This window comes from Papio anubis, chromosome 19, assembly GCF_008728515.1.
Source record: "Papio anubis isolate 15944 chromosome 19, Panubis1.0, whole genome shotgun sequence".
NCBI lineage: Eukaryota > Metazoa > Chordata > Mammalia > Primates > Cercopithecidae > Papio > Papio anubis.
In genome coordinates this window covers 48803750-48827809 of record NC_044994.1, presented here as the reverse complement: position 1 = coordinate 48827809, position 24060 = coordinate 48803750, and positions in this window count along the sequence as shown.

The window sequence follows — 24060 nt, the reverse complement described above, 5'->3', positions numbered from 1 at the left end:
ATGACTTACCACACATGGGCATGGGACTGGGAATCATCTATGCATTCCCTTGGATCCTCAGTCAGGGCAGGGGTGGATTCTGATTTACTGCTGCATTCTAGTGTCTCACATACAGACTTGCACATTCAGGCACTAAGCCTGTATTTTCTAAATTCATGTGTTCATTTGGTCATTCATTTGCAAATATTTATGGCTTGTTTTATGCCAGACACTGTTTTAGGTGCTGAATAAATGAACACATGAGCACGAGTGGGTAGAACTGCTGCTGTTCTCTCGGGCTGCTGTCACTTTGTGTTCCCCTTGAATTTTATTTTAAAGTTGGTTCACTTGGTTTATTAACAAACTGATTGGGTGTGGCAGGGTGTTGCAGTGGCACATGGTGAGATTTGGCTGTGTCAGGAGCAAGGGTCCAGTGGCACCGCTCTCCTTCAACTATCTTCTCATCCCCAGTTCCATGTCTGTGCGATCCCCTATTTTATCCTTGTTTTTACTGGAAAAAGAACACGGGCCATATCCATGATTAGAAACAGGAAGCTAGTGACATGTCTGGTGAAGTGGCAGAGTGGGAATGGGGAGGGATGAATAACAGATTACATGAACATAGCGTAGAGTCCAGGAGAGAGTGGCTCCTGTGAGGACACTTGAAGCTGACTGGCTCCACAGGTGGGTCTGAGGATGGGAGAGGAGGAGGGAGGTTTCGCTGAACTCTACCCTTGGTATCCACAGCTCAGCTAAGGTATCTCTCTAACAGAACAATACACTAAGGGGTGGGTGGATTGGACCTTTCCTTTTGGTCTTAGAAGTAGCTTATGGGGCTGCTGTTCAGCCACAAGGACATGAGCATCCATCTTTGGGAGGATGGACAGGGCACTGCACTGTAGAGGGGAGCAAGAAACAGTCTGATGCCTCATAGATTTGAGATAGTTCCTGGAGTCTTCCAGAAACATGCAAGATGGTGGAGGAACTCACAATAGGGACGGCCTGGTGGAACTGGCAGGGTTTAGTGAGGTAGTGGAAATCATCACTAGTGTGACTCTGACGCCTCATATACCCATAGATGGATGAAGACTGAGGGCTTTTTTGTTTCCGGGCTTTTTGGATGAATTCTGTTTACAGAAGCACCCGTCTCCAGGTACCTCAGCATGGAACCACAGCTGGTGTCTTGGGTCTTGGCTCTGTTCTCCCTCCCTATGGCCCATTTCACTGTCACTGGTGCCCTCATTCTATTCTCTGGCCCTCAGGCCCTCCTGAATGTGGCTACCCATGTGGGGAGGTTATTTTCTAACTGTTGAAAGTCTGTCATCATAGGGATTCTCTTGTCTTTTTTCTTTTTCTTTCTTTCTTTCTTTCTTTCTTTCTTTCTTTCTTTCTTTTCTTTCTTTCTTTCTTTCTTTCTTTCTTTCTTTCTTTCTTTCTTTCTTTTTTTTTTTGAGACAGTCTCACACTGTTGCCCAGGCTGGAGTACAGTGGCGTGATCTTGGCTCACTGCGGCCTCCTCCCAGGTTCAAGTGATTCTCTTGCCTCAGCCTCCTTAGTAGCTGGGACTCCAACCCACCACCACGCCCGGCTAATTTTCATATTTTTTAGTGGACATGGGATTTCACCATGTTGGCCAGGCTGGTCTTGAACTCCTACCTCAGGTAATCCACCTGCCTCTGCCTCCCAAAGTGCTGGGATTACAGACGTGAGCAACCATGCCCGGCCTCCACTGTAGGGATTCTGTCTTCCACATCTGGATCTAGACAGAGCATTTCTCATGGCCTTAGCATCCTCGTGACCAGGGCACATATTTTCCTAGAGGGTCCAAAGCATTAGCTCCTTTTTTTCCCCCCTTTCAAATGCAGATTCCTATGGAAAGGGGCACCTCAGTACCAGTATCTGATTTGCCTTAATATATCATTTATCTTGGGTGAACTTCCAATTTAAAGGTGAAAAAAGCATGGCTCACCCCCATCCTGTTCATCTCTATAATGAGCATTTCAGGCCAGCGATGACACATTGGAGAGAGAAGGCTTTTTGGTGGGGAGACAGCTTTTATGGGATATTCTAATCCATATTAATGTGTATAGAAATCCCTGGGTAGCCTGTTAAAATGAGGATCTTGATTCAGTAGGTGTGGAGAGGAAACTGAGATTCTTACATTTCTAACAAGCTCCCAGGTGATGACACTGGTCTGTGGACCACACTGTGAATCACAAGCTCTTACATCACAGATGGCATCTATTTTTTCCACATTCACCTGGGCAAAGTTCTCTCCTCTGAACCTTTGATGTCTCTTCATGATTCAGGCAATGAAATCTCTATCCAAAATTGGGTAGAGATTTATTGGCTATTTGAAAGAAGAAGAGAAGTTTCTTATAAAGAGAAAGGGAGTCTCTCCAAACCGGAATTCAGTTGCATAAACCAAGTTTTGTGAATGATGTTCTTATTTTTCTACAACTGGTATTGATGCTGTTTCAAAAATTTTGCAGAGACGGCATGAGAACTGGTGGCTGTGTGTGGGGGATGGGGGTGGGGAATGGATGTTATTGCAGCCAGTAATGCACTGCACAGAAATCATCCCTTTAATCAGAGAAGCTTAAAATCAGGCCAGGGCATGAAGGTGGAGCAGAGTTATGAATATTGACAGAAGTCAAAAAATAAAGTCACTTGCAAAATCAGAGTGGGGACAATTTCTCTCTCCTTTCCTTTCATTTCTGCATCAAGCTGAGCCAGCAGGCTGCCTCACCTCCATTAGCACAGCCAGGCACTGTTAGGGGTCATGAGTGAGAAGGCGAGTGGAAGTAGTTTGAGGTGTCTTTTCTTCCTTTGTGTTTGTTCCCCAGGGCATCCCCTGGGTGATGCTAGAAGATAACTTCTTGTCATTACTAAGCACTGCTGGTATCCCCTGCAGTCTTCGGCACAGGAACTCAGCCACTGGTTGGGGCACTGAGCTAGGCCCAATGAGGTATGCAAAAAAGAGAAAGCGCTGATCCTTACCACCATGGAGCTTATAAGGTAGCTGCAAAGGGAAGAGACACACTCCTAAGATCACTAACAACATCCAACAGGAAATAATAAGTTCCAAATGGGCGCTACGCACGGTAAGGATGTGGGCTGATTGGGACACAGGAAACTTTTAAATGAGGTGATCAGAAAGGCTTCATTGAGAAGGTAGTAATTGATTTAGTCCTTAAAGGGAAGGAAGAATTAAACAGTGCCTGGGAGGTCTGAGATGGTGCAGTTTCTAAGAACATCTTCTTGCCCAAATCCTTTCTGGGAATTTCTTAGGGAGAAGAGGAAAGCTGTGTTTTGATTTATTTTGATGATAGAAGATGCCAGTGGCTGGCCCTAATTGTGGCACAAGCACGCTTTGCTAGAAGGTTTCTGTTTCTTACTGAATTCTACACAGAATCAGGTAAAGATTATGATACAGTTAAATTTCACCACCATTATTTTCTTAGAAATACGTTTTATGGAGAGATGCTTCAATTGGGCAGCGCAAATTTCTCTCCGTACTTCAGAAAGCCCCTTAGCACCTGATTTCAGCTTGAAAAAATAGTCATTTATCTTTCGAACCCCAAGCATTCAATTTTAAACATTGGTAGAAATTGATTAATAATGGTAAAGCTAGAAAAACTCCCTAATAATCTTTAAAGAAAACAAAACAGTAGAGTCATTTTTTATTTTAAACTTGAAGCTTCGCATTTCAAAGTTTTATCAAACTGTCCCCCCTCCCCTTAATTTAAACCATTGTTTTCCAAGGGAAATTTAATAATAAGAGCTGCCATGTGTTTCTGCTTAATTTTGGAAGCCTGTGTTATGCAGTCAAAGATTCTCATTTGAAAATAATTCCTGTCCTTATTCTTAAACTGCCAGGGGAATAAGATTTAAAAAATATGTTGCAGCTCTCAAGTTTATGTTTTGCCTAAAGCCAGGCAGTGATGGGAGATCAAAGTTTAGAGTGCAGTTCTAAAGTTAGAACCACTGCCTTGCAACGTGCTCACAAATGGGGAGCAGGGCCCGGCAGCTGCCTGCCCAGGTCCTCCAGTAATTAGTCCTGGTGCAGGCAGAGGCCCCTGCCCCTCCCCTGGGCAGGTCCTAGGCCTCAGGGCCTCTGTCACCTGGGAAGCAATCCCCACAAAGACAAGGCTGGCGTGGTATTTTTAGATCACATGTGTGCACTGTATAGGCCTCCTGCATTCCACAATTTGCATCTGAGAGGAGTGGGAATCGAACACCCTGCTTGTGTTTGCTGTCTGCTGGGCCTGTTGTTAGTGGGGGCTATTTGTCAACATGACAGACTCATCTAATAATGTTTGAGGATGGACAAACTGGGGCATGTTTGCTAGTCTCAAGTTGTCTCTTTTCTCTCTTTAAAAAGGAGTATGTGTGTGTGTGTGTGTGTGTGTGTATTTTTTTTCTCAAGCCCAAAGCCCTCCTCCCTTATCAAATCCCTAACATGGCTATTTTACACCTCAGTAGAACCGATTGTAGATTGTCATTTCTTTTTTTAACATTTATATTTTTGCAGAGATGGGGTCTCGCTATGTTGCCCAGGCTGGCCTCAAACTCCTGGCCTCAAGTGAGCCTCTGTTTTGGCCTCCCAAAGTGCTGGGATTACAGGAGCGAGCCACTGTGCTTAGCCTAGACTGTCGTTTCTTAGAGCACCAGAGTAACATTCAGGGGCAGCAGCAGAGCTCATGAAGGTTGTCTTCATCTCTATTTTCACCCTCTTGGAAGTTCTGCTTGCTTTTGGTCAGCAGGGCTGAAGGACTCAATTGTAAATTCAAATGTTAGAGTTCCGAAGTCATAGGTATCTAAGTAAGTGCATCTTTATTGAAAAGGTTCCAGCCTTGCACCACCGAAAATGAACTTGACCCACAACTACACTTTGGCCTAGCCTGAACATAACACTGAACTTTGGAAAGTTGGCAAAGGATGACGGGAAGCCCAAGCTTTTTCCCCTTGGGTGTGAGCTGATGGGATCCTGCTGACAGCCACGTGCTACAGTGCATTCCCCGAACTAGTGCCATCGAGGCTTCCCGTTGACTGCTGGTCCCCTGGCAGCTGTTCAAGGAGAAGCATCTGAAACAGCTGTCTATTTTCAGCTTGCCATCCCTTCTCAATTTCAGATAGAGGATTTTTACACAGAGTCCTGATTTTACAGTGGCTTCTAACTTTGCAGTCCTTGATACACTTTGTTCTGTAGTTGATAATAGGAAAAACAGGTGAACTGCTAAGTTTCGCTCAAGCTGTCCACTTAGCTATTTTTACTCTTGGTAAGCTGAATCAGCTCTCTGTATTCCTTTCCTAGAACAGAGAAGATCAGCTCCTTTTGAACAAGAGGCAATAGGAGATGAATTCTCCATAGATGTCTTACCACTTCACCCTTGAAGCTGTTGTGCAGTGATTCAGGAGAAACAGACTCCTTTCTGAAAGTGTTCAGGGTTGCAGAACCCCACAGGACAGCCTCACATCTCTCCAGCGGAAGTAACCCTGTTAGCCAAAGCCTCTCTTCTGGTGCTGGAAGCCAGGCCTAAACTCCAGTCCCAGATGAGAAATGGCACATTATTTTAATTCTTCTCTGCCTCTTCAAGTGCCAGCCCTAAGAGCTGCTCTACGTAGAGTCCTTTGAATTGATGGTGAAAAGGATTAAGACATTCGGGGCCGTTGGTATGGGGTGAATATATTTTGCATGTGAGGGCACGAATTTGGGGGTAGTCAGAGGCCTGAGTGTTATGGGCTGAAGTGTGTTCCTTTCAAATTCATATGTTAAAGTCCTAACTCCCAGCACCTCAGAATATGGCTGTATTTGGAGATAGGGTCTTTAAAGAGGTAATTAAGTTAGAAAAAGATCATCAGGGTAGACTCTAATCCAATATAACCGGTGCCCTTATAAGAAGAGAAGATTAGGATGCAGATGCACACAGACAGAAGACCAGTTGAAGACACAGGGAGAAGACAGCCCTCTACAAGCCAAGGAGAGAGGTCTCAGAAGATCCTACCCCTACTGACACCTTAATTTCAGGCTTCCAGCCTCCAGAACAATGAGAAAATAAATGTCTATGTTTAAGCCACTCAGTCTTTGGCACTTTGTTATGGCAGCTCTTGCAGGCTAACACAGATTGTGGTTTGGTACGAGTGTGGTACAAAGCCACATCAGAGAGAGCTGTTAGACATCCTCACGCTAAAATATACCTGGATGCGTGTTGGTAGAAGATTGGGACTAGAACCTGTTTCATTTGTTATATTTCGTAAACCTACTTGTTTGGGGGAGTCATTTTAAAAAAAGGAAAAGAGATGATTGCACCCTAAGGACATGAACTTGTGCAGTTTTTATTGTGGAGGGAAAAAAACATGACACTACCAAACTGGCAATTTCTCACAATACCAGGTGCATTACAGATTGGTGTGTGGGCTTTTGTGAATTGGTTGCATATAAATGAGGAACATTTAAATAAAAAGGAGATCTAGAAACTTTCACTAGTTTTGGGCTTTTATTTATAGTTACTTATGCACAAAGCTTATTTCCCTTCCCATGTAAGTTTTGAGTCATGTCAGTCTAACGGGCTTTTGTGTAAGGTGCTATTGATTTCAGTGTGTAGACAGGGTACCACAAGCCCTCCTGTATGTGAGAAACTGAGAGAAAGGGGAGGAGAAGATGGGAAATGCTGAAGAGAAACCTGGTTTGGCAGAGAGTGTGATTCAGTGGAAAGGGATCGGACTGATAATTAGAAGCCTGCGCTTAATCCCAGCCTAAGTAGGAAGCATCAAGGTGATATGCATACATTATTTCATTTTCTTGGACTATGTTGTCCTCAGCTTCAAAATGGAGGGCTGGTAGAGGAATGTCAAGGTCACTTCTCACTCTGGTTCTAGGAGTTCAGAAGGATGGGAGTGGGAGGGGGCATGACTTTTGGAGTGGGACTGCAGGGCCCTGACCTCCCATTCTGCCAAGGACATTGTCCTCACTTTCAACAGCCTCAGGAGCATCTCCCACAGGCACTTCCCAGCCTGGTGCCACTGCAGTCCCTCTGCCGACAGCACCCTGCTGGACCTCCTCTTCTCCTTTCCCTTCTCTACTCTGCTCAGATGTTTGGAGCTCAGTGTCACCTGTTCAGCTCTGGGAGCTACTCACAAGGGAAAGTTTTCATCCTGCAGTTTGGTTTGGGGTCTTATCCTCTTCCATTCCAGGAAGATAGGACTGAGAGTCACTATCTTGCATTGACTCGCTTCTCTCCCAAGTCAAGCTGCTGGAGTGTGTAAAGGAAATAACGTCCATAGCACTGTGAGCACAGAGCAAGCACTCACATGTTAGCTGTCTTCCCCATCTACAAGGCTTCGGCACTAATGATCTACTCCATGTGTTGGTACTTAGTAGGTGTGGCCTCATTGGTGCCAAGGCAGATGTGTTGTCTTAGTTCCACAACCAGATGGCAAAATCCAGGGTAGGCGTGTGTCAGTCTTGATGTTCTGACCACAGGCCAAGTTATTATTTTGCATTGTGCAAAGTAGGTCCTCAAAAAGTATTGTTGATGGATTAGTTATTGGTTTGAAATCTTCACCAAGAAGCTGTGCCTTCAATGACTCTCTGGTTACAAGGACTCTTTTAAGATTAAGGCAATGTTATCATTTATTCTTGGTATTGATTGAAATTGGTCTCTGAGGCTTCTGATCACCTTCCTTTGCCACAGGGAAATTTTGAATTTACTCATAAGAGGCTCACACATATTAATGGGACATTCACTTATTTTTTAAATACATGTGACAACATTTAGCTTGCATCTGAAATCAGACACTGGGTGTTAATTGTAGATAAAATTGGCCTTTATCAAAACAGCCCCATTGCTAATGATACTAGCAAGAAAACCAGGCTCCTTGGTGTAGCAAATTGGTCCTATTCTGATTTTTACTGGGAAGCAAACATTTTCTAGGAAAAATAGACCCAAATGAATGGAATTATAGGAACCCAGTTAAGTTCATATGTTTCCAAAGGGTCATAAGAAATAAGCCCACAAAAGGAAAATGCTATTCAATGGAAATTTACAAAACACATGAGTATGAGGGAAGTTTGGGAAGATCGATGTTCAATTAAGTTTCTCATAATTCCTGGAGCCCATTTATAGAGAAGACTGGTCAGACTGCTGAGCAGATTTGGACCCAGGTTCCTGGCTTTGCAGCTGAGGGAACTGAGGATGTTTAGCAGGGGGAAGAGAAAATTCTGGGTTATAAGGTAGCAGTCTTAAAATATCTGAGGGATTGGCTTGTGAAAGAGGAAATGTATTTGTTCAGGAAGGCACCAGCAGGCAGAACTACAACCTGTGGGTAAAGGAGGCAGGAAGAAAAATTTTGTCCCAATGTTAGGAAGAGTTTTCTAGCGATGAGCTCTGGATGTTCTGAAGCAAAGATGGAGTAATTGGACAGGATTAATGTCTAGGATCTATGTGGGTCCTTACATGTGGGTCCATAATTCTAAAGAATAGATTTAATTATAACACAACTCAAAATCAGAAGTACAGGATTCTGAGATGATTTGAAATAAAACAAAACCATGACTGTAAACTGGGCAGATGGTAATTTTTTTCTGGTTCTCCATTAGTTCCTGGGCTTAAAAAATGTCTGAGAACTAATCAGATCCCCAAAGGAAAGGTAAGTCTGTGTGAGGATCCCAGATTTCCATGTGGAAGACCACAGGCAGAGAGCAACTGCAGTGAATCCCTCCACTCCTGGCGAGGGGTTAGACACTTTGTCTAGCTAGAAACTTAAGCATTCTTAGTTTAGAGCAGCCAGTATTCTAGTTCCAGGTCTATCACTCACTATCTGGGGGCAACAATAAGAAAAATGAAACCACTCTGGCCCTCGCTTTCCAGCTGCAGTATCGGGATGTGTTTAGCTGCAAGTAACAAGAACTCTCACTCAAGGTGTTGGAAACATTAAGGTAATTCATTGTTTGACATGACAAGAAGCAATGAGACAGAGTATTAATTCTAGAGCTCCATGATATCATGGGTGATCCTTTCCACCTTTCTGTTTATCTTTCTGTTTGGTATCCTTAGTGAGGTGACACATTTATAGCCACACTTATGGGGGGTGGGGCAGGAGGCAATTATCTGAGGAACAACACCCAAAGAGAGCTTCGGCTTGAGAGATGCAGTAATCATCTCTATTCTCTATGTGATATTGGTTGCGGTGAGCTGCACTTTGTAGTCTGGGGAGAGTCATTTAACCTTTTTTTTCCCATCTGTGAAATGGGCACAGTAGGAACGGAGACCACTAGAGGGGCCGCAGTGAAGGTTAAGTAGCTGGCAAGTGTATGACCTTGCAGCATAAAAATGACTATTTGCGTAGTATAAGAGAACAAGAAAGAAAATTTCTCCTGTTAGAACATTCATGCAGCAGTAGCTAGTGAAATTAAACTCTTTGTCCTAGTGATGAAAAAAATAAGTAACCAACAAATAGCAACTACAACAAAAACCCAGAATGGCCGGGCCAGGGATACAGATTTTCTCCTGTTTGTATGTATACTGTACTGTTGGTATTTTTCTAAGACTCTTTTTTCTTGGGAAAATATCAATGATTTGGTTCCTTAAATATTTAACAAAAAATAAAGTAAATGCAAGAAAGTTGGGTGGTGGGTATAGTTTTTGTTATGAAATAGTTCCCTCAAAACGCCAGCAAGAATGAAATCACTTGAATCTACCTAGCTAGTCTCAGTTCATTCATGAAACACTACACTTTGTCTAACTAGAAACTTAAGGGTTCTCAGTTTAGAGCAGCCAGTATTCTAGTTCCAGGTCTATAACTCACTATCTGGGGGCACCAACAAGAAAAATGAAACCCCTCTGGCCCTCGCTTTCCAGATGCAGTATCAGGATGTGTTTAGCTGCAAGTAACAAGAACTCTCACTCAAGGTGTTGGAAACATTAAAGCAGTTCATTGTTTGACACAACAAGAAGCAATGAGACAGAGTATTAATTCTAGAGCTCCACAATATCATGAGCTATCCTTTCCATCATTTTGTTTGGTATCCTCAGTGAGGTGACCATGTGCTGAGCTGCAGAATGACTGCAGCAGCACCAACCCTCATATCCTGTTATTCCTTCTTCTGAGCAAATAAGCCTTTCCCCTAGCCCCCTAGAAGAACTTCCATCTTATCAGACTGGCCAGACAGATTCCATCTGTAAGCTAATCACTAGCAAAGATAGTAGAACAGAGATGATTGGCTTTGAACAGACATCAACTTCAGCAAACTTTCTTAAAGGGCCAGCTGGTAAATATTTTAGGCTTTGCTGGCTATGAGACAAAATTAAGGACATTAATGTGGGTGCTTATGTAACCATTTAAAATACAACCATTTTAAAATGCAAAGACCATTCTGGTGTCAGTGTTTTCCAGAGAACCAAAGCCAATAGGATGTGTCTATATGTAGAGAGAGACTTTAAAAATGGGCTCATGTAGTTGTGGAGGGCTGGCATGTCCAAAATCTGCAGGGTGGATTGGTGGGCTGGAGACCCAGGGAAGAAGCCATGTTGCAGTTCAATTCCGAAGGCTGTCTGCTGATGGAATTCCCTCTTGCTCAGGGGAGGTGAGTCTTTTGTTCTATTCAGGCCTTCAACTGATTGCATAAGGCTCACCTATATTATGGAGGATAATCTGCTTTATTCAAAGTCCACTAATTTAAGTATTAATCTCATCCAAAAACACCTGCACAGAAACCTCCAGAAAAATGTTTGACCAAATATCTGGGCACCATGGCCCAGGCAAGTTGACACACAAAATGAACTATCGCACATTCCTAGCTCCAGGCCATGCAAAAACAGGTGACAGGGCAGAAAATTTGGCCTTGGGCTGTACTTGGACAATCTCTGGCTTAGATTTACCCCCAAGGTGGGAATGGGGTCAATTCTCTTGAGAATGGACATCTGAACAAAACCAGGGTCAGTTAGCAAGGAACAAGGATGATGGGTAGACAAATACCCCTGCTCTGCCAGTCCTACCTATTCAACCCAGGTTTTTGAGATAATAAACATATAAATCCCTTGAAGAACTTTGGACAATTGCAGCAGGATGTAAGGCAGAAATCCTGATTCAGTACCTCCTCACATTTTTTTTAAACAAGTGATTCACTATTTCTATTTGTCAGCACATGCTTTATCTTATTCTTCCTTTTCCATGCAGGAGACACTTGCTATCCAGTTCCCTAGGCATAGGGAAAAGGCAACTGGTTACTAATTATTGAGAGAATGAGAGAAGCTATAGTGATCAATGCTTCTGCTGTGGGTGACAAGCACACCAATGGTCATAGGCAGATGCACTCCAGTCAAGAGGAGAGTTTAAACAACCAGGCACTCTGAGTTTTGGTAGAGATGAGCTAGCTTGGGCTGTTTCCTAGCAAGTGAGGTGAGGAGAGCGTGAGTTGCTCTCCATGCAGATGCAGGTCCTGATTTGCTAATTCTCCCGGTCAGTCCTATAGGGCTCTTTTCCAATTCAGGGAAAATGACAGGTACTCTAGTGAGGCACTGTGCTTAGGCAGTAGGGAGGTAGATTTGTGGAAAGTAAAATGCCTGCCCTCGTAAAGAGCATAGTCTAGAGACAGAGGCAGATACAGAGAGATCGCCATGTGCTCCTCAACTGTTGGGGCAGGGTGCACCATCACCTTAGTGCACATTTGGCAATGTGGGAGGGGATGCTTTGGGTTGCCACAGTAACTGGCATTCCCCAGCCACCTAGTATTTGTGCCTGGTTGCTGGTGTGTCAAATGTCCCGCAGTACAAGGGACAGTGACATACAAGAATTGTCCCACTGAAAACACCAGTAGTTTCTATGGAGAACTAAGGGATGATGAACTGTCAGTCAAGGGATGCAGAAGGTGTACCATCAGCCACCTTCCTCCAACATGAGGGGTGCTGATATTGATGTGGCAAGTAAGCTGGAATCTGCCAGGCTGCCTTGTTTGTCATGAACTCATGTTTCCCCTGAAATTCAGGAAAGGACTAGAACTAGCTTTGGTAGGAACAGGGCCTCTCCTTATGGTTTTGTAGATTATGAATTGCACAACTCCAGGGGGAGCCACTTGTGTTTCAATCACCATAGATTTCAATAGCTATTACCACTTTTTTCTGGTAGATGGCAATAAAGTATCTCAAGAAAGGACATCTTATGAATTCACACTGAGTTAGTCGCAGGGCTGGGCTGGAGGTGGCAGGAGAGAGAGATGTGGTATATAGACGGTTTCCAACGTAGAGAAAAATTAAGTGGCAGGACTTAGGTGGATAATTGCTGAAGTGGTTATAGCCAGGGCAAGATTTTGGTCTCTGGCCAATGTGTTGCAGGAACAACAATGTCCCAAGGCCTCATCAGGTGTCAGCCAGATGGGGAGACACGTTCAGGCTGCAGCCATAGTGAGGGAGGCCCCAGGGTCTTTGCTTCTTTCACTGACCTGCTTTGGTGGGACTGTGGTCTCAAGAGGAAGGAAAAACATATTGTTCTGGTCACCTGCAGAGGCAGATGGGCCCCCACCTAAAATTTGGTCTGGATATCAAGATCGGTGGTGCCTCATGCACACCAAGAGGATACAAACAATTTATTACTTACATAATTGAGGTCTCTAGGAAGAGCAAGGCAAGCAACACAGAGAAGTCTGAAGTGACTTCCCAAGTCATTGAGCAAGGAAAGGAGACTGGCCCGGGTTTTTATTGTGGTTAATGGGTGGGGCTGGGGTGAGAGTTCCCAGGAGTCCAGAGAGGGAGCACCCCAACTTTCTTGTCAGCTTGGCCAGAGGTGGGACACCACTGGATGAGGGAGGCATGAAGTTTAAAAGCTGCCAGCAAACAAGAAAAATGGACTCAGATGCCTCATTAAACACATCCTCTCTCATTGAGATGCAATCCTGTTCTCTGCCTTTTGGGATGATTGCAGGGGAGAAACGGGAAAGGGCTTTCAGGACCACTCCTTCAGCATGGCCTCACTTCTACCTATGCAGGGAAGAACTCCAGAGAGATGGGAAATCGAGGCTTAGTCCAGGGCAGGCATGGAATCCAGTGGCTACATGATAGTCAGGTAATGGGGGACTCACCAGAGTGCAAGTGAGTATCTTTGAAACTGATGGAGACAGTAAGACCTGGTTGAGCCCTCGGGTCCTGGAACTTCCTCTGAGTTTGATTCCTTGGGCACCTCTGTTAATTAGCACCAGAACATTTTCTGGAGTCAGAATCGGTGTGACATGTGTAACCAGAGTGCATGTTAAGATGAGGTGTTCTGAGACTTTGCTTCCACACCACGGGAAACAGAAAGTGCCACTGCTCTTACCATTTCTCCAGAGGCTGACAAAAGTGACGAATTGAGCTCTTAATGTATTGCAAGCTGAATACACTTGAGCATATAAGTGAACGGGAAAAGAAAGAAGGCAGAGTTATTGAGGCAACAATTCAGATTTAATTGCATTTGATATAGACCACCCTTTAAAAATAGTTTGGTGGGTAAAAGGCTGCAGTAATTTATGGAACATTCTGCTTGCTTCCAGGGAAGTTGACAAGTCTGGACTGAATCAAGAGAATCAGCATAAATCTCAGCCGATGCCTAATTTTAGAGATGTCTGGTCTTTGAAGGAGTCTTGCCACAGCCAGATGGGGTGGGAGACAGCATTTGAGGGTGGAAATGCAGGAGGTGCCAAACTGAAGCTCAAAAGGTTAAACCCATTTTTGTGGCTGATAAATCCTAAGCAAAAATGAATTGGATTGTGGGAAGAGTTATGTACTGTAAACTGGAGTCTCTGGGGGAGGCTGCAGAAGTCATGAAGGCTCTCAGGTAGATTATTTAATTCCTCCAGGCCTTGACATTGTACATCTTTAAGATACCGAGCTCATTCTCACAGTGAGCGGCTCAAAACAAGATAGCTGCGTGACCATGGGCAGGTCACCAGGCCTCTCTGGGGCTTTACTACTTTATGTGTTCAGTAGAGAAATTCCCCTCTCTACTGTGTAGCTGACTTCAAAGCTCAGCTTAGATCATGATCACTGAGAAACTTCTAAACAAAGTTTCCAAAGGAAGGCCTGTGTCCTGTTCATCTTTGTGTTACAATACCTGGCACTTGGGGAATGTTCAATTATGATAGATATTTAGCTGGACTGAAGGATTAAACTGCCCATCTTAATGGTAAATTACATCCCTGAGCTTCTGTAATTTTAAATTCAACTTATTGTGGCCAGTCTCAAGAAAGGCGTGTGAATGGTGGCATGGTCTTTATATGTCTCAGAACATTGGTTCTAGTGCACTCGTTATTACTGGGATGACAAGGATGATTATATGTTACTCTGGGGGAAGAGAGAACAGGACAAAAAGACTTTCTGAAGAAGCTGAGTAACTATCTACTCATTTAAAGTCATGTATTGCCAGGAACCAAAGAGTCTAGGATCATATTATAACATGTTTGAAGTTGACGAGTGTGATGGATTTGAGGAGTGTCCTTCCAAGCTTTGTTCTCAGACCACCTCCATCAGAATCTCTTGCTAAATGAAGATTCCTTGGCCCTGTTCCTAGATCCACGAAGTCAGAATCTTTTCTGTTTCTGATTCTGCCCAGGAATCTACACTTTAAACAAACTCCGTGGGTAACTCTGATGCACACTTAAGTTTCATGATTGTCAGCATAGGAAATTACAAAATAGTTTTGTGGGCTTGGGGCAAGGAGAAATTTAGCCCAAACAGCACAATTAAGTATGGGTTCATTATGGTGCAGGGGGCAGTGCAGTCTTCGAAGTCCAAAAGATGCGTGCAGAAATTCTGCATGAAATGCTTCTTAGTGGCCAGGTGCTATGGCTCACACCTGTTTTCCCAGCACTTTGGGAGGCTGAGGTGGGCAGATCACCTGAGGTGGGGAGTTCAAGACCAGTCTGACCAACATGGAGAAACCCCATCTCTACTAAAAATACAAAATTAGCCAGGCATGGTGGCACATACCTGTAATCTCAGCTACTGGGAGGCTGAGGCAGGAGACTGGCTTGAACCCGAGAGGCAGAGGTTGCAGTGAGCTGAGATTGCGCCATGCACTCCAGCCTGGGCAACAAGGCGACAAGAGTGAAACGCCATCTCAAAAAAAAAAAAAAAAAAAAAAAAAAAAAGATTCTTAGCTGTGTGGCCCTGAGCAAGTGACTTCACTTATTCTTAAGCCTCTCTTTCTTCATCTGTGAAATGGGCATACTAATGCCCTCCTTGTTGTAAAGAGTAAAACAAATGTATGTAAAGGGTCTAAAACATAAAAGGTGTTCAGTAAAGTGTTAGCTGATATTATCTTCTTTGTAGCATCCATCAGAATGAGATGTTCCCAGGGTAAATGGGAAGATACCTGTGTGGGGAAGGAAGATAACTTCTTACTAATATTCTTTACAGGGTTAGGATGGGTGGGCATAAGGTGTGCAGAGTGGAGAGGAAGCTAACTTCTTTGATAATGTTCTTAAGACTCTTACAAAATGTTTCTCAAAGTATGTTTTCTGCAGTCACATCTTCACCAGAGAGACTGCTGTAAAATATTCCTGATATATTGAGAAATTAAGGGACATCCATTCCTTTTTAAAACTTTTATTCATTTTTAAGTTTTCAAGAACGTTTCATCATAAAAATTTCAAATTTTACGTGAAAATGGAAAGACAAGTGTAACAAATCCATAAATACTCATCAATGACTTCCAGTGATTATCAATGTTGGCCAGTTTTGTTTCAACTGTATGTACCCATTCCTCTCAATGGATTATTTCTGAGCACATCCCTAACATCACATATTTCTTCCATAAACATTTTAGCATGAAACTCTAAAATAGAGGATTTTAAAGAAAAAAAAAAAACCATAATATCATTATCAACTTAAGGAATTAAGAATATCTCTAATACCTTCAAATATCTGCTGAAGTTTTTCAATTGTCTATAATTATAATTGATTCATAGGGACAACAATATTCTAGTTGTATCTTTGTTAATTAATAATTATCTAAAATACATCTACAAAGAGAAACTTTACTTCATGAACTATTTGGCTACCCAGATGTACTGTTTACATAGGAATACCAGTATGAATGCTCAACGTTTTTCTATTTATTAGTTTCCAGAGCAATTACTTGGTTTCTTTAGTATTATGTAAAGGAAATAAAGCAATAATACTTCGGTTCTTCAGTATTCTGCAAAGTTCATATTTCGACAAAATATAAATTCATGGAATTAAATATTTTTGATATGTTTCAATCTGTTGTAATTATTATTTATGCTCTAATTGTGCCAAGGTTGGCCAGTGGAGCCTCTTCAAGTTGGCTTTTGAACCTTTTAACATGACAGTAGTAGCTTTAATAGCTTCCTTGATTTCTGCTGTGACAGGATGTTCCACCTTTATCTTGTACATTTTTTCCTCAGAACTGAAATCACCTATTTCTCCCAGAACATGGGATCTAGAGATCATAATTTGCATGTCTAAGCATGCACATTGGTGCTATATTCACTGTAATTTCTAGGCCTTTTCACTGAAAAGGCCACTGGCAGAGGTAGAAAATAAACATCTTTTAGTACATTGTGATTTTTATACCGAATTTTTCCCATGCAAATTCAGGACTGAAGTATTTTTACTTACCTTCTGTATTACGTCTGTATCTCTTTCTCTTATGCCTACATCCTGATTTTCAATAACACCAAATAATTACTCATTTGTTTTATCCTGTAATATACACAAAACAGTTTTAGAACAAAATACCAAGACAGTCATAAAAAGTATGACTGAAATGAGATTAAGATAATTTTGCAGCTCTTTCAGCCTTAGAGTTTTTCCTGTTAGGCTGTATGGTCGATGTCCGTGTTTTAGTGTCACTGATTCCTCTCCATGTAGCTATGCTACCTGGTCAAACATGGATTCATATGTTTAATTTTGTTTATGATTTTTCTGTTTACAAGTTAATTTTCATGGTAATTATGTAAAATATTTACATGATTTCAAAGTCTAACCTTCAAAACCAAGATATAAGCATAAGGTATGACAACTAAGGTATCTTCCCCTAGTGGTGATAATTCAAAATGCCTCCAGACATTGCCAAATATCCCCTGGGAGGCAAAATCACCTCTGATGACAATAATATTTATTTACACATATATGTACATTTATGAATCTCATGCCCTGAATAATGGCATTGAGGTCAACAATGGACTGCGTATATGATGGTAGTCCCATAAGAGTATAATGGAATACATATAACAACTTGATACCGCACTTGATATTGGCATTGCTAGGGGAAGTAACTGATATTCAGCACCATTGTGCTGGTACATTTGGATTTCCATATGAAAAAATATACACACATAAAAAGATCTATACCATCTAGGTTTGTGTAAGTGTACTCTATGATGTTCACACAATGACAAAATAGCCTAACGGTGCATTTCTCAGAACACATCTCTGTCATGAAGTGATGCATGACTGTATAGTTATTTATATCTACATTTCCTCTTCCCATTACTTAGATACACAGTTGCCAACTGCCCTTTTCTTCACTTAACATTTGCCACTCAATAAAATCTATCCTAGAGATCACTCCCTGATATTACGGAGAGCAATTCCTCATTCCTTTCACAGTTATCTAGTGCTCTGTTGTCCCCTTCCTTATTAAATTGTAGCATTTTTCCAGCTCTTCTGCTCGTGTGTATAGAAGGGGTCCATTACCATTTGGGCGAGTACACCGAGAGAGTTTCAGGTGCCCGAGGTGTGAGAAAATTAGACAGCAGCCAGGCACGGTGGCTCACGCCTGTAATCTCAGCACTTTGGAGTCCGAGTCGGGTGGATCACCTGAGGTCAAGAGTTTGGGACCAGCCTGGCCAACATGGTGAAACCTCTTTTCTACTAAAAACACAAAAATTAGCTGGGTGTGGTGGCCGGTGCCTATAATTCCAGCTACTCAGGCTGCTGAGGCAAGGGAATCGCTTGAACCAGGAAGTCGGAGGCTGCAGTGAACTGAGATTGCACCACTTCACTCCAGTCAGAGCAACAGAGAGAAACTCCGTTTCAAAAACAAAACAAACAAACAACAACAAAAACAACAACAAAAGAAAAGAAAAGAAAAGAAAAGAAACAAGAAAGTGAGACAGCAAACTAAAAAAACCAGAATAACTTATCCTTCCCCTGGCCACCGCCCATCTACATTTGATTAAGCTCCAAAACAAGTCTTTCTCTCTTCCCCATCAATGACTGTTCCTTAAAAATAAATTTCCATTGTGAAAGATCAAAGTTTTTCAAATCTAGGAGAAGTCTGTTTTTGGCTTTTTAAAAATTATTGTATTTTTTCTCATTCCTGGACTTGGATCTAGGGATGTCCTGTATGCCAATTTGCAAGAGTGTCTATTTGGGCGTGTAGGCTGCCCAAAGCTGTATTAGTTTTATAGAGTCCATGTTAGTTTTCTATTATTTATTTTCAGATTTCAGGGGACTTTTTCTTATCTCATTGTGCCAAGGTGAGTGCTCTGTCCACTAGTGTCCTGCAAGAGTTGTCAGCAACCATGAGGTTCAAAACATTATTCCAGGTTACTAAGTGGAATTAAAACCTAGGCATGAGGAATTCTTTTTCACTGTGATCAAGTAGCAACTACAAATGTTAGTTTCTTCTGAAGATTAGCAGGCAAAAAAAAAAAAAACAAAAAAAACAAAAAAAAAGCTACCGGATGTGAGGTGGGACAAGAAGCTCCTTTGGTGCTGAAACAATTCTCAGAATGAGGATTTGAGGCCAGCCAAATGGAACCCCCAGCTGGGCCAGAGGAAATGAGGCCTCAGCCTTCACCAGGGGAAGACACAAGAGGAGCCCTGAGCTGAAAGTGATGATGGGCTGATTCTTTTATGATTTCACAGAAGCCTTAGACCACAGCAATCTGTTCTCTGTAACAAATGAGAAAGGCCAGGCTCAAATTAATTATTTTGGCACTATTATCATACAGACCAATTCAGTACATTTATATAAAGCTAAATATTAAACCTATTTTTTTTCTCCTCTGGCTCATAAGCTGTCCTTCCCCCCCCCCCCATAATGGGTTACACTATTAAAGAATGAGAGCTAAAATTTCAGAAAATTCATTTCCATATGAATATCATATTCTGCAGTTTGAAAAAGTACACAAGTATAAAATATACTCCCTTCTGATGTGGTCCCAGGGGGAAGAGTCAGGGGAGGTCTTGCTAACGGTGAGGGTGTGAATGCTGAGTTGGCAGAAAGAAGAGAGGATGGAGGATGCAATAAAGAATGTGATCATTCCTAGTTTTTAAAAATAAATATTTTGTAAGAACGAAGCTTGCAGTCTGCTAACACAGAAATTTAGGATGCCATTTTCCCAATGGTCCCTAAATTATTTCATTTAAATCTTTCTCCATTGTATCAATCAAACCCACCTCTCTGAACTTTCCTTCCTTACAGAATTGCAAATTTTAATATCTGCTTTTAGAATTATCTCCTGTCTACAAGCAAGGGACCAGTAATAACACACATTCAAGAGCAACATCTGAAACACAACTTCATATAATGAAAAGGTGGGACAGATTTCTTTTGGCCGGTTAAAACACCATATTGAACAAATTATTTGCTCTTCAGTAATTTTTATCTTTTATTTTCTCTTTTCCTAGGCTCAAGATGAATCTGCTTACGCCTGTTTTTTGCTTGCCTTTAATCATACAAATAGCACCTAGCCTATTCTTCCATCTCCTTGCCGCTCCCCCACCCTCCTTCATTAGAAGGTTCCCTCTGTTCCCATTTCCTCTTTTACTTCATTGTGAGCAGCTGGGCTATGTGCTTACAGCAAATTAGCTGTAAAATAAAGCAGGCTTTTTTCCCTTTTTCTTTTTTTTCGGGGCGTTGTGGGAGAAAAGGTGGTTAGAGAAATTATCCTACAATAAGCAAGTGTGGACAAGGATCAAATAAGCAGAAGAAATAATCCTGTTGGAGGGTTCGCTCACACAGATGAACCATAGTTAAGTGTATTTCCCTCCTGGGGGTCTCTGTTGCATCCTTCTGGATCCTTACTCTCAAGTTCTTTACTAGTGGCATTTTCCAATCAGTTCTTGATTTTCACAGACATCCACCAGATGAAACCCTGGTTGGAACGTGTAGTACTTTAAAATATTGAAATCCAACTGCAGTCTCAATGTTGCTGGCCTCACTTCTTGTGTATGTTTAAAAATGCAACAACAATTGTCACAGTTATTCATCGATGTAAAAATTTCAGGCAGGCACTGAAATTGTATATGGTCCCGAGAGGAAAATTAGTTCTAAAGGTAAGGAAGTAGAAATAAGCAGGATGAGAGAGAGAGGCATCATTGGACAAGGTCCTTCTCCTAGCAACAACTCACAGGTATTTTGGCACTCTGTCTCTGGGGTGGGAGATGTTGATTTTTAGTAATAGCCTGCTAGTATTTAAGATGCACCCTTTCTGAAGATGCTGAATGGCCACACATAGTCAGACTCTTTATAAGGTCAAATAAAGTCCTCCATGCTTGGATTCAGCATCACTGACAAGGTGTTGCTAATTGGTATCACATGGCCTGTCTCCTAGTGGGGTTGAAATTTAGTATATTATCACTTCTCTACCCTACCTCAACCAGGACAGACATACCTCAAGAGGGGTGAATGGAAATAATCCTTCAATAGAGAAGGGAGGTGGTCCCCTTAGCATTTACTGGACACCCCATCTTTATACCTATTGGTTGTCAAATTCTTTTGTTAAGCAATGAAATATTTTATTTTACAAATAAAACATTACTTGGCACATAAGTATGCAAAGTAGCAAAAGGAACATTTGAATACCTCAAATTTGTTTTGCAATTTACAAATTATGCAAGCATAATTTTAAAATTAATTTATTTAAAATGCACTCAAAGAGAATTCTGAGGATGTTTGGTTGTACAAAAAAGTTGAAATTGTGATGGCTGTTGCCACATTATAAGAGCCTCATTACCCAATTCCTCCCTCTCTACTTATGTTTTTTTGTTTATTTGTTTTGGTTACAAAGTATGGAGAAAATTCTGATTCATACATGTAAGTAGAGGGAAATGGTAAGGTTTTTGTTTTTTAATGACATTTACTTTGTAACTTTAGAATATTCTCCATTTCCCAGGAGATGACCACAGAAGAAGGTCTATAAAGTTGGCATAAAAACAAATTAACCTGACAGCATCAGGCTATAGGTAGAAGTATCAAATTTGTTCACATCACTTGAATGTTTCAGTTTACTGTTTAAGAGTGGTTAAGCATATTTAAAAGTGCAGTTCAAATGAAATGTTTGTAGAGTCTCTGAAACACTGTGGCAGGCTCTAGGGTGAAGAATGTGGCTTGGAAACCATTGCGTTGGGGGCATTTCCAGAGATATTACTGGTAGCACTAGTATCATCTTGGGAGAAACGTCACAAAAATCGGTGAGACAGGAGTGTGAGTATGTTTCCTAAAAAGCCATAAGCACTTTGGAGAGCGTCCACCTCCTATTTCATGATGGTTGGAACAACTTTTCTGCCCTACTCTTTTGTTACTGTCAGAGTTTCTGTAGTTGATGCCATGCAAATTGAGGATGCTGGTGATGGGTTTGGAAGCCCTTCCTGAGCCTCAGGGTTCTAGAGCTGTGTGGTGCGCTCTACTTGTCCTCAGTCACATGGTGCTACTTACATTTAAATTTTATCAATTAAAATTATGTAAATTAAAAATTCATGTCTGCAGTTTTCACTAGGCACATTTCAGGCACTCAACAGTACGTGGGGACAGCATAGACTTAGAATATTTTTATCATCACAGAAAGTTCAATTGGACAGCACTGTTCAGAACGAGAGCCACTCATCCGCCTGGCTGCCATTTTCAGGTTCCTCTTGAAAAGAGCTTATAACCCAGCATAAGATTATCTTTTTGGTTAACACAAACTTCCCCTACATTGTATTAGAACTCCTTAAATGAAAGATGGGGGTAAACACTTGGTAATGTCTTCTGGTCCCCAACACAGTCCTCGTTTGTAATGATCCCTGATAGAATAATAGAGTAAACCGGGGCTTTTATTTGAGAATTCCCTAAAGGATCATAATGGGTGAACATAATGATTAAGGGAAGGAATTGTGAAGCCAGGCTGCAGTGTCGGAATTCATTTAGCCACCTATAGGCTGTTTCATCTTCGGGAAATCAATCTCTGTGTGACTCCGTTTCCTGCTTTGGGATACTACTACTATTTACTTCATCAAGTCATTGTGAGAATTAAGTGAAATATTGCATTTGAAGCACCTTAGCATAGTGACTAGTTCTTATTGAGCATTTGATATAGGTCACCTATTTTTATTACCATTACAACCTGCTCAAATGAGGAATTCCGATCTTTGAACAATAGGTTTGAAAACATGAAGCATGAGAAAAGTGATTTTAAAAAATTTCCCAGATGAGAAAGTATTAGTAAAAATGTGAACAGTGAGAAGGGTGTCTGGTTAGGATTGGAAATCATCAAATATCACAGATTCCTCATTTTTTCATTTCTTTGAAGGCCCTAGTTGGGAATGAAATGTCTCTCTGTTATTGCCACATGCGAATGACATCTTGGCTGAAAATTGAATTTGTGGGTCCCAAATTATTCTCTTCAAACATTCAGAGACGTTGCACCATGGTTTTCTGACATTTGGCATTTGAGAGCAATCTGGCCTAATATTAGTTACCTATTGGGTTAGGGGTGTCTTTTTCTGAGTTCCCACAGAATTAAACTGAATCAAGGATCCACATGCAAGTCATTTATTCGGGAAGTGAAGGTAGTAGAGTAGAAAGGGCGAGACATAGAACGAAGGCAGCCAATATAGGATGCATAGTGTGTTATTGAGCCAGGTACCACTGTGTATACCTGGAGCAGTTAATTCTGGGAGCCAGTGAAAATCACATTTCTCAAAATTAACCTGTCAGTGAAATGAGAGTGACCTTGGTATTTCATCACCAAATCCTGCCTCTCATTGGTTAGCACACTCCTGGGGTTGTTGGTTCCTTAGGTCTTGCAGACATCTGCAAGGGCAGACAAAAAGGCTATCGTGTCACCAAAAGGCCTGATAAAAGAATCCAAAAGTTGGCAGCTAGAAATCAGCCTGGATTGCACTGAAGTGCTAAGGGTGAGGGCGCACAGGCAGGGACCAACAGTGTCTGCCACTGAGGGGAACCTCTTCTGCACAGATACTTAAATGATTGGCCAACTGATTAATTATAATTCCATGGGTTGCTTTTTTTTGCCTCTGTGCTATGTTGGACCTTTTGCTCTCTCTGGATTTCACTTTTTCTTAGTTTCTTTCTGTCTCTTCTTCTGCAGAATGGGCCCTGGGCCTGTGCCAGGATTCCGTTTAGGAGAAGGGGGAGCTATTTGGCTGATTTGTAAGGCGCTTAGAAGAGTTTCTGGCATATATGCAGCTCTATAAGGATTTTTGAATCAAACGACTCTGTGAGGTAGTTACGATTAGTTATTACACTCATTTTACAGATGAGAAAATTGAGGTTATGTAATTTGCCCAAGGTCACACATGTGCTAGAAGGGAGAGGCTGAGTCCAACCCTGGGCCTCCTGGGTCTAGATTTCCCATTCGTGACCACTGGACAATTGCCGTACTTGACAATTACTTGAGATTTGCCATGAGCCTATTACTCACCCCCAGATGGAAAAAAGCAGGAAGTTGTTTTTGTTCCCACCAAAAAAGGTTTGCCAGATAATGTTCTCATGTCTTGATGTGACTGTTAATAGCATCATCTTCTAAACCCAAAACATCAAATCTGCATTTTCTCAAGGCACAATTGGTGTTCCCTTCCCTGCAGCAGAATAAAAGCTAAATATGCTATAAGCCTCTGTTAAGTTCTATAAGGTGTATGGGATACATGTACATAAAATACACTCACACACATACACACACACTTTTTTTTTCATAAAATACCCGTGGGTGTTTTCACTCTTTAGGTACCACTAGAATTCTGAGCACTTTGAATCAATTTTTTGACATGTTGGAGTAGAGATGTGTGATGTAAGGTGGAGATGTAGAGAGGTGTGTGGGATTTAACTGAGTTCTGGCCACTCTTTCCTACTTAG